The sequence below is a fragment of the Dioscorea cayenensis genome, chromosome 12 (genome assembly GCF_009730915.1).
Source record: "Dioscorea cayenensis subsp. rotundata cultivar TDr96_F1 chromosome 12, TDr96_F1_v2_PseudoChromosome.rev07_lg8_w22 25.fasta, whole genome shotgun sequence".
NCBI classification, from domain to species: Eukaryota; Viridiplantae; Streptophyta; class Magnoliopsida; order Dioscoreales; family Dioscoreaceae; genus Dioscorea; species Dioscorea cayenensis.
The window spans coordinates 7218900-7229791 of NC_052482.1; positions in this window are offsets into that span (position 1 = coordinate 7218900).

A 10892-nucleotide genomic window follows, 5' to 3' on the forward strand; every position below is an offset into this window, starting at 1 on the left:
ATCTGCACGAAAGTAACATAAAAACACACATTTTAGTGTAAAAACCTGAGAAAAGTAATGCTCAACATAAGGAATGAATGCTTCGCATTCATATCGCACAAGCACTTATCAGTCATTTGATAACAAGTTTTAGGCAAATATTTTGTGCTAGAGCGAGGACAATCTTTAGGGTGAAGCACACTCCTTATACCCATGCCTTCTAAGTCAAGTCTTGCTTTATAGTTATCCATTGACTCACTCTCTTGTCCAATTAAAGTGCCCAAAATCTTATCAGAAACATTCTTTATAATATACATTACATCCAAATTATGACGTAAACAAAGATGCTCCTAATAACGCAGCGAAAACAGAATACTCTTTTTCTTCCAAGGACCATCCTCTATGCTATCTAGAGCTTATAGCTATCTCAATATGTAACTACCAGATGGTGGCATTGGTGCTGGCCTTAATTCACAAGTACCATCAAAAGATTGTTCATCATTCAAAAACTATTATTAGGCTCCAAACAACGCATATGACGCATATAACAATGCTTCCTACTATGTGTTAACCATCTTGAAGCAATGTCATAACCACAAATAGGACATGCATATGCCCCTTTTGTACTCTAACTTGACAAGTTAGCATATGCAGGGAAGTCATTAATAGTCCAGAGTATTGTAGTTTGCATTCAAAAACGTTTCATTCATAGAGGCATCAAATGTTTCAATCCCATCTTCCCATGTCTATTTAGCTCCTCAATCAATTGCTCCATGTATACATCAATATTATCTCCAGGACCCTTTGGACTAGGAATAAGTAAGGAAAGTATAAAGTTAGGTTGCTTCATACACATCCAGGGAGGCAAATTACAAGGTATGAAAATAATAGGCTAAGTGCTATGTGTTACATTCATAGTCCTGAATGGGTTAAATCCATAACAAGCTAAACCGAGATGAATATTGTGTGGTTCGGAGGAAAAATTAGGATATCGAGCATGTAAACTTTTCCAACACTCTGAATCTGCTGGATGCCTCAAGTTTCCATCTTTAGTAAGACCTTCCTAGTGTCACTTCATAAAAATTTCTGTTCTTGAAGACATGAATAACCTTTGCAATCTTGGTTTCAAAGGAAACAGATGTAAAATCTTGACAGGCTTCTTTTTCTTGCATGTTTTTTCCACCTAGAAGCTCCACATATTTGCATGTTTTTTCCACCTAGAAGCTCCACATATCAAACAAATATCTTCATGTTCCTTATTTTTCCAAAACAATATGTAATCATTAGGGCAAGCATAAACTTTTTTGTAATCCAATCCCAATGCTGAAATGATTTTTTAAAATTCATGAAAGGACTTTGTCAATATGTTTCCCTCTGGTAATGCATCTTTCAATAATTCTTATAACGAAGTAAATGATTTATTACTCTACCCATTCAAACACTTAATATGGTATAAATGTACCATAAAGGATAACTTTGTGACGGTAGTACAAGTTGAGTACAAGCTCTCCTCATCCTCTTTAATCAGAGAATAAAATTAGTTGTCACCAAACCTTCTTATGTTAACATCATTAGGCTCATCTACCCTCTCTTCCATGTTCACATCCATTCCAAAAGCATCATTCAATAAGTTATGCATGTCATGATAAAAATCTTCTTCCTCTTCATTACTTCTAGATGTAGAAGTATATGCACCAGATGATTCTCCAAGAAAAATCCATCGAACATAGCCCTTCAAAAAGCCTTCGGATATTATATGATCAAATGCCTCAGATCTTGACACATGAAATGTGTTTACACATTTGGTACAAGGGAACAAAATTTTTCCATCTTTAGCTGAATGCGTAAATGCAAAGTCTAGAAAACTAACAACCTCATTTATATATTCATCATTTGCCTTAGTTGAAAGATTTATCCAACTTTTGTCCATAAAATAGGTAATCTTAATTGAATACAAAGATTTATCATCAAAGCTGACTTTACTATCATAATCAACAGAGAGAAGATATTAACTTCAATAAAAATTTAAATAAATTGAGAGTGATAAAACTTACAAATGGTGGCAATGTGCAAGAGCTTGGCAATTAAATACATTGAATTAGAGAGGAACCAAGCTAGATATTAAGTATATTTCCTGTAATATAAAAACTATTAGAATTATGTTATAGTTTATATTTGGTTAATGGGCCATATTGGGACCATACCACAAAACTCTAATATTTCTCTATATATATCCTTGTACTCCTTTACTAATGAGATATACAAACTATTTCTCCTATCTTCACATGGTACCAGAGCTCTGGGTTAAACCCTAGCCGCCACCCAAAACCCTAGCCGCTGTCACCGCTACTCCAAATCCTGGCCTTCCATCCACCGCCGCCACCTCTACCGCCAGCCACCATTCATCTCTTGCCATTCTCATTGGTCTATGTGCACCTGGTGATGTTCCTCAGCCTTCACCAATGATGCCATTGTCTTGTTGCTAAAGGATTTGTCTTGTCATCGTCATGTCTTCGTCTCATGATTCTTTAGTTAAAAATCTCCATTGTACCTCGCAAAAGTTGGATGGGAGGAACTATGTTTTTTGGGCACAGAGTTTTGAGTAGTTCCTTATGGCTCATAAGAAATCATCGTACCTCACGGCAGATACGCTGAACTCGAAGGATGCCAAGTATGCTGATTGGCTTGTTGAGGATGCTGTAGTTTGTTCATGGTTAACCGGTAGTATGGAGCTGGATATTGCCCGAAGTGTGGTGATGTTGACTACTGCAAAGGCAATTTGGGAGATGTGCAGATTAACATATGGAAATAAAAATAATATCTCTCGTGTTTTTGAGTTGTATAAGCAACTGTTTACAGCCTGTCAAAGCGATCGTAACGCCCCTCAGTTCTTCACTCACATCCGTAGCCTGTTGGATGAGCTAGATATTTACCGGCCCTTAGTTCTTGATCTGGCCACCCTTCATCGTTACCGGAATTAAGTTGCAGTCATCGTATATCTTTCCGGGCTCCCTCTTGAGATGCAAATCCAGGTGAAGGGCTCTATTCTGAGTTCTAAGCGAATGCCTGATCTTGCTGTTGTTTATGCTCGCGTGCTTCGCCTGTCTTCTACATCCACATCTCCATTGCCCGTTGTATCCTCTGATTAGTCCGCTTTGCTAGCTTCTCGTGGGCGTGGTGGAAAAGGCTCTTCTCGTGGTGGTCGAGGAGCTGGCCGTGGTGATTCCTGCAATAAGTTTGTGTGTACCTTCTGTCGATGGCTAGGCCACACTGAGGATCGCTGTTGGGATAAGGATGGTCGCCCGGCAATGGCCAATGCTAGTACCGAGGTGGTCGATCCGTCACCCACTTCTAGTGCTGAACAGTTTGTCAGCATCTCTCAAGCTGACTTTGCACGGTTCCAACAGCTACAGGGCACAACGTCTCACACCACAGTCTCTTCTTCTGTTTCCTCAGGTAATGCCTTTCTTGCTTCTAGGGACAGTTCCTGGATTATTGACTCTGGGGCCTCTTCTCACATGACAGGTACAAAACCTTTTTTTCAAAATCTTTCTCCGTCTATTTTTCGTTCTGTGGTAATTGCCGATAGACGATCGTGCTTAGTGTCCGGAGGGGGAGTTGTGCAGCCTTCCTCTCAGCTTAGACTAAATGATGTTTTTTACGTATCTGGATTTCCTGTCAACTTGCTATCCGTTTCTGCGATCACCAAACATTTGAATTGTAGTGAAACATTTTTCCCTTCTCACTATATTTCTTACGATCTACAAACAGGGAAGATGATTGGTTTGGGACGTAATCGTGGTAACGACGTGTATACGTTGGTGCGTGATGATATTCCTCATGGTTTAGCATCATTTGTTTCTGACTCCGAGTTATCACTCATATGGCACTGTAGATTGGGTCACCCTTCTCTTCGTCGTCTTCAGCAAACTTTGCCTTGGATTCGGGTCGAGTCATTTCAATGTGAGTCGTGTCAGTTGGGTAAACATCATCGTGCTACCTTTAAGCGTTCTACTCAAGTGTCTAGTCGGTCGATATTTGATTTAGTTCATTGTGATGTTTGGGGACCTTCTAAGGTCGCATATATTTCTGGTCATCGCTACTATGTTGTGTTTGCTGATGATTATTCCCGAGTGTCTTGGGTATATTTGTTAAAAAACCGTCGGTCTATTACTGATGTCCTTCAAAAATTCATTTTGGAAATAAAAAATCAATTTTCCACTGTTCTCAAATATCTTCGCACCGATAATGCTTTAGAATTTGTCTCTTCTGCTTTAAATTCTTTGTGTGCGTGCTTTGGGATTATTCATCAAACCACCTGTCCACACACCTCTCAACAAAATGGAGTTGCTGAAAAAAAAAACATTGTCACATCTTGGATGTTGCACGCACTCCCTTAGTAGAGCGTAATGTTCCTATGTATTTGTGGTCTAATGTTATCTTAACTGCAGTCTATCTTATTAATCGTATGCCTTCTGCACCCTTAAGGGGAGAGGTTCCTCTACATCCTCTTCTACCTGATACCGAGTTGTTTCACTTATCCCCTCGTGTTTTCGGTTGTGTTGGTTTTGTTCAGGATTTAACTCCTGGTTTGGATAAGTTGTGCCTACATGCGTTTAAATGTGTCATTGTTGGTTATTCCCGCACACAACGTGGATACCGGTTGTTTCATCCGACTAGTCGGAAGTATTATGTGTCTATGGATGTCACATTTTTTGAGTTTCAATCATTTTTTTCCTAACTCAGTTTCTCACGATATGTTAACTACATCATCTGATATTGTTCTCCCCATCCCTGTTTCGGTCCATCCGCCTATGCCTATGCCTAGTGTGACGCCTCCTCCATTAGATACAGATGATGGTCATTTTGAACAGGTTTATCATCGATGCCAACGTGTACCACCGCAAGCTCCGTCCCCTCCAGTCCTCTCCCCGAATCATACAGATCCGTATCTTGATCTTCCTATTGCCTTTCTCAAAGGCATTCATTCTTGTACTAAACATCACATCTCCCTTTTTGTTTCTTATGATAATCTTCACCCGTCCTTCTGCACATTTGCTCTTTCCTTGTCTGCTGAGTTAATTCCCATGAACTACCAGGATGCACGTTGCTTCCACAATGGCAACGGCAATGGATGATGAAATGGAAGCCTTGAGATCTCGTAATACATGGGAGCTTGTGCCTCGCCCTGCTGATGCCAGCATCGTTACTTGCCGATGGGTCTTCTCTGTCAAGCACAAAGCAGATAGTACAGTTGATCGCTACAAAGCCCGGTTGGTGGCCCGTGGTTTTACTCAGACTTATGGTGTTGATTATGCTGAGACTTTTTAACCAGTTGCTCGTCTGAATTCCATTCGCATTCTACTGTCGGTAGCTATGAATTAATCATGGGCACTCTGTCAAGAATGCCTTTCTCTATGGAGACTTAGTTGAGACAATGTTTATGGAGCAATCTCTGGGGTATGTTGCTCAGGGGGAGAATCTAGTCTGCCAGCTCAAAAAAACAATCTATGGTCTGAAACAAAGTCCTCGTGCATAGTTTGACAAATTTAGCGTAATTGCAGTTGCAGATGTTTTCGCAAGTGTAATATGGATCATTTTGTGTTCTATAAGAACACTTCATCTGGTTATGTTGTACTTGCGGTATATGTCGATGATATCTTGTTGACGAGTAGCGATCGCCTAGGCATTCAGAGAACTAAGGAGCATTTAATGAAGCATTTCATTACACGAGACATGGGACGACCCAGAAACTTCCTTGGTATTGAGTTTACATATGCCAAAGGAAAGATGACGCTCTTACAGCATAAGTATGTGTTGGACTTACTTGAGGAGACTGGTTTATTGGGTTGTAAACCAGAAAATACACCTATTGAGCAGTCACCACCCTTTTGGGAGACATCTTCCCCATTTCTCAAAGATCCTAATCAATACAGACGTCTGATTGGTAAGCTCATTTGTCTAACTGTTACTCGTCCTGATATATGTTACGTAGTTGGACTCCTGAGTCAGTTTATGCATGAGCCACGAGAAGTTCACTAGCAGGGTGCTCTGAGGGTTCTTGCATATGTTAAAGGAGCTCCCGGCAAAGGTTTTCTCTACAAGAATCATGGTCACCTAGACGTTGCAGCATATTCTGACTTGGGTTATGCTGGTGATAGAGGGGACCAAAAGTCTACGTCAAGCTTTTGTATGTATGTCGGTGAAAACTTAGTTACTTGCCGAAAAAAGAAATAGAATGTGGTTTCGAGATCGAGTGCATAAGAAGAGTACAGATCGATGGCACAAACAGCTTGTGAGATGGTTTGGGTGCTGTCTTTTCTATCTGAGTTGGGATTCTCTATCACAATATCTATGCAGATGTTGTGTGATAACTAGGCCGCCATCTTCATTGCAAATAATCCAACATTCCATGAGCGTACCAAGCATGTGGAGGTTGATTGTCACTATGTTCGTGATATGGTACTGAAAGGAGTCATCTCTACGCCATATACCCAGTCGTCTGATCAACTAGCGAATATCTTCACCAAGGGTTTAAATGTTAAAGTCTTTTGTAATCTATGCAACAAGCTGGGCATGCTCGATATATATGCTCCAGTTTGAGGGGGAGTGTTAGAATTATGCTATAGTTTATATTTGGTTAATGAGCCATATTGGGCCCATACCACAAAAACCCTAATATTTCTCTATACATATCCTTGTACTCCTTTACTAATGAGATATACAAACTATTTCTCCTATCTTCACAAAAACAATATTGATAAAATTCAACTATAAATTCTAAACCTTATGAACTCTTTAATAGCAATAACTTTGACAATTACTTATAGCAAAAACTAATAATAATAATACTATAATAAAGCAATGAAGATAACAAAAATAGATACAAAATCATCTAATTTACAAAAACTGTAAATATATTCTGCTTGCATTATTCTGATTGACCCATGTCATCTTGTCCGAATTTGCTTGTATTGATTTTTCTACTATTTATTTTTTGCTTGGAATTGAGACGTAAAACTAGTTGACCAATTTTTGGGTACATGCTCAAAGATGGCAGTCTTCACTGTATCATTTGGATGCAAGAGTAAACCTCTTCATTAGTTTTACTGAAAGTTTGTAGTCAAACAAAATAAGCCTGGCCTCCATGCTTCAGGCCTTTTCTTGTTGTTTATACAAACACTACAAAAAAATTGCCATATAGCGACACTTATCTATAGTGGCGGCCAAATTTCGTTGCTATAAACTGTTTTTACCAACAGTGCTTTAAAACTGTCAGAACAGACAAGATATTTACTGACGAATTTCGTTTCGTCAGTATAGCTATTATTGTATTCTGACTTTTATCTATAGTGACGGTCAAATTCCGTTGCTATAGACTATTTTTACCAACAATACTTAAAAATTGTTATAATAGACAAGATATTTACTGATGGATTTTATTCCATTAGTATAGCTATTATTTTATTCTGACTTGTATCTATAGTGACGGTCAAATTTCATTGCTATAGACTATTTTTACCGACAATACTTTAAAACTGTTAGAATAGACAAGATATTTACTGACGAACTCCATTTCGTCAGTATAGCTATTATTGTATTTTGACTTTTATCTATAGTGACAGTCAAATTCCGTAGCTATAGACTATTTTTACCAACAATACTTTAAAATTGTTAGAAAAGACAAGATATTTACTGATGGATTTTATACCGTTAGTATAGCTATTATTTTATTCTGACTTTTATCTATAGTGATAGTCAAATTCTATAACTATAGATTGTTTTTACCAACAGTACATTAAAATTGTCAGAATAGACAAGATATTTATTGACGGATTTCATACCAACACACCTCTATAACTGTCAGAAGAAATTAAATATTTATTGATACATATTCTTCCGTTAGTATAGTTATTGTCATATACCGACGCTTATCTATAGTGACGGTAAAATTTTGTAGGTATAGACTATTTATACTGACAAAATTTTAAGAATAAATCAAGCATTTAATGACACCTATTTTTCTATTGGTATAAATATTACTATATATTGATTCTTATCTATAGTGACGGTCAAATTGTGTAACTACAAATGGTTTATACTAATGAAATTTTATAATTATTAGAATAAATTGGACATTTGCTGATGTTTATGCTTTCGTTGGTATAAATATACAAAATATATTTTAATAAAATGTTATATATATATTATATTTAATTATTAAAATGATCCAACCTCACTGGATGAAACTAGTTGACGTTGTAAGCAACCAAATTGAATTAAAATAAACACAAATTGAAGAAGTCTTCTTAATATCAAATTGAAGAAGTTTACTAGAAAAATAAACACAAATTGAAAAAAAAAAAATATTATCAACAACCATAATTTCTAGTAAACTTACAAAAATAAATAAATAAATATTTAAGATTATATATATATATATATATATTAAAAACCACCACCCTAGTAATAAAATAAAATTATAAAATTTTGTAAAAATTTTTACTAGTGATAAAAATTCAAATTATTTAAACAAGTAATTTTGAATCTACTCAGAATAAGAGTGGTCTCCTCCTCCATAAAGCTTGCTCTAAATATTTTAATCCGGAATGGCTTAAACCCCTGCCTCTTAAAAAATAATGATAAGTCATAAAAAAAAAAAATATATATATATATATATATAAACTAAATGCAGCTTATTATTAATATTTACACTTTTTAAATGCATCTTATTATTAATATTTACACATTTTTTTTGTTTGAGTAAATATAGTTACATTTGTTTAAGTGTATAACAGAATATTATAAACACACTCTAAATAAATGTTAAAATATGAAAAATAAATACAGAAAAAAAAAATCTCCAAAAATAAGAAACAAAGAAGAGAGAGAGAGAGAGAGAGAGAAAGGAGAAAGAAGCTTGTTCAAGAAGCGAAGAGAGAGAGATGAAAAGAAAGAGGAGAAAGAAGCTTGTTCAAGAAGCGAAGGTTATCCAGCTCAGTGACCTTGAAAACCCTATCAATGAACTCCGTCTCTTCCTCTCCCAACTTCCGAACATCCACCTTCTTTGGCTCATACCTCCTCCTCCTCCTCCTCCTCATCCTCCACAATTCGCTTCAATAACCTAGTCCGGAGGCGATCGTAGGTATGAAGCTTCTCGATCGCCACCCAACGCAATGCCTCCTTGTCGACAGCCTCATCGGACCTCCATGACGCTGATCTCCCACTCCTCCTCACAAATACCTCTTCCATTCCCCACGCCCCCATCTTCATCTCCATGCTCATGCTTCGACGGAGATTCTGGCTAGCTCACTGGCCGGAATCCCAGAGAGGAGAAGAGTGATGAGTGGGAGAGTGAAGAGGAAGAGTGATGAGCAGTAGTAGGAGAGTGACGAATAATGAGTGATGAGTAAGAGAGTGTTGTTGATTTAGAGTGTGGGATGCTTATCTGATTTCTTTGAGTTTTTCATTGATTGATATTCTGATTTTTGCCCTTGTTTTTGGTTTTTGAAGATTAAGCTGTCCAAGGAGCGGGATTCACTTGCTCTGACTTCGAGGAAATTGGCTAGAGATTTGCCGAAGGTACTGCTATGATATTTTATTTATTTTGAGTTTTGATGCTTAATCTCTAGTTCGAATGCTTATTTATTTACTCCTTAAAACATAGCTAATCCAAACGTTCTGTAGAATTTATATTTGGAAGTAAAATCTGCTCCTCAGCACAAAATACAGTCATTAATTTCACATCTCTACAAAGTATTATCAAATTGTTTCCCATGATAAGATTGCTGGGATCATCATAACTCTGAAAGAAAGCGAGCAAAAATATATGCATACAACATGTGTATACAGTGATGCTTGTTATTTGTCTAGTTGATGACTTGTTGATGTCTTACATAGGCTGACAGATTCAACCAGAGATTTAATCTCTGGTTGATGTCTTATTGTTATTTGTTACAGTTATAGTGATGCTTGGAATACTTGCCATACAGTGGTTTTAATTTCCATGCATCCATTTTAATGTTATTGTTACTATTTATATCTATAAATTGTAAGACATATAACACCGCTAAATCAAGTAATAATAGCATATAACACTTTCTGTAGAACTCTTATTCGCAATCATTTTAAATGTATTGATTATTTTTGAGAGGATATTAAATGTTAGTATAAATGCTTATGATCCAATATTTGTTAAAGCAAAAAACGGATCAATGATGTAGAACAGGAAGATAGAGACAATCTAATATGACCAAAATCTAGCAAAAACTATATCCTTGCAAAAAATAATTTGTACCTGGTTTAATGCAAGGAAAACTATTGCAAGCATGACTTTTGTCTATGATATACAAAGGATATGAAAATCTTTAAGTTCTTTTCAAATACAATAAAATATATTTTGTTTGAGTCTTACCCTAAAACACTTAAAAGGTCTCTGTGCAGCTCTGGTTTGAGTTGAAGTTCCAAAATAAATGGTGCAGTAGTTAGAGGAGAAATTTTAAAATCTCTATCTTGAGTTTAGAATATGAATGTACTGTTGATTCTTATCTTCTATATTCAGGTGATCCTTTATTACAATGATCTTATAAAAATCCCCTATATGGATGAACTCCACAAAAGAATAAATATGGATGATGTGAGAATGAGGTGTGCTTCTTTTGCTTGATGGGTAATCTGTACTTACATAGTTTCATGCATGTTTAGTTTCATGTGTTAGAAGAAAAACTCCTGATATGTTGCAGTTCTTGTTAGTTATCTCCCTTTTTATGTACATCTATTATTTTTGTTTTGAGAATTCCCCTCTACATGGAGAATTCACTTAGGATTTTTTAGTGGAAGCTTGGTTGCGGCTTTCATTTCCTTTCTTTCTTTTGCGCCACTATGTAGAAATGAGCAAAAAGAGTTAACTTTTT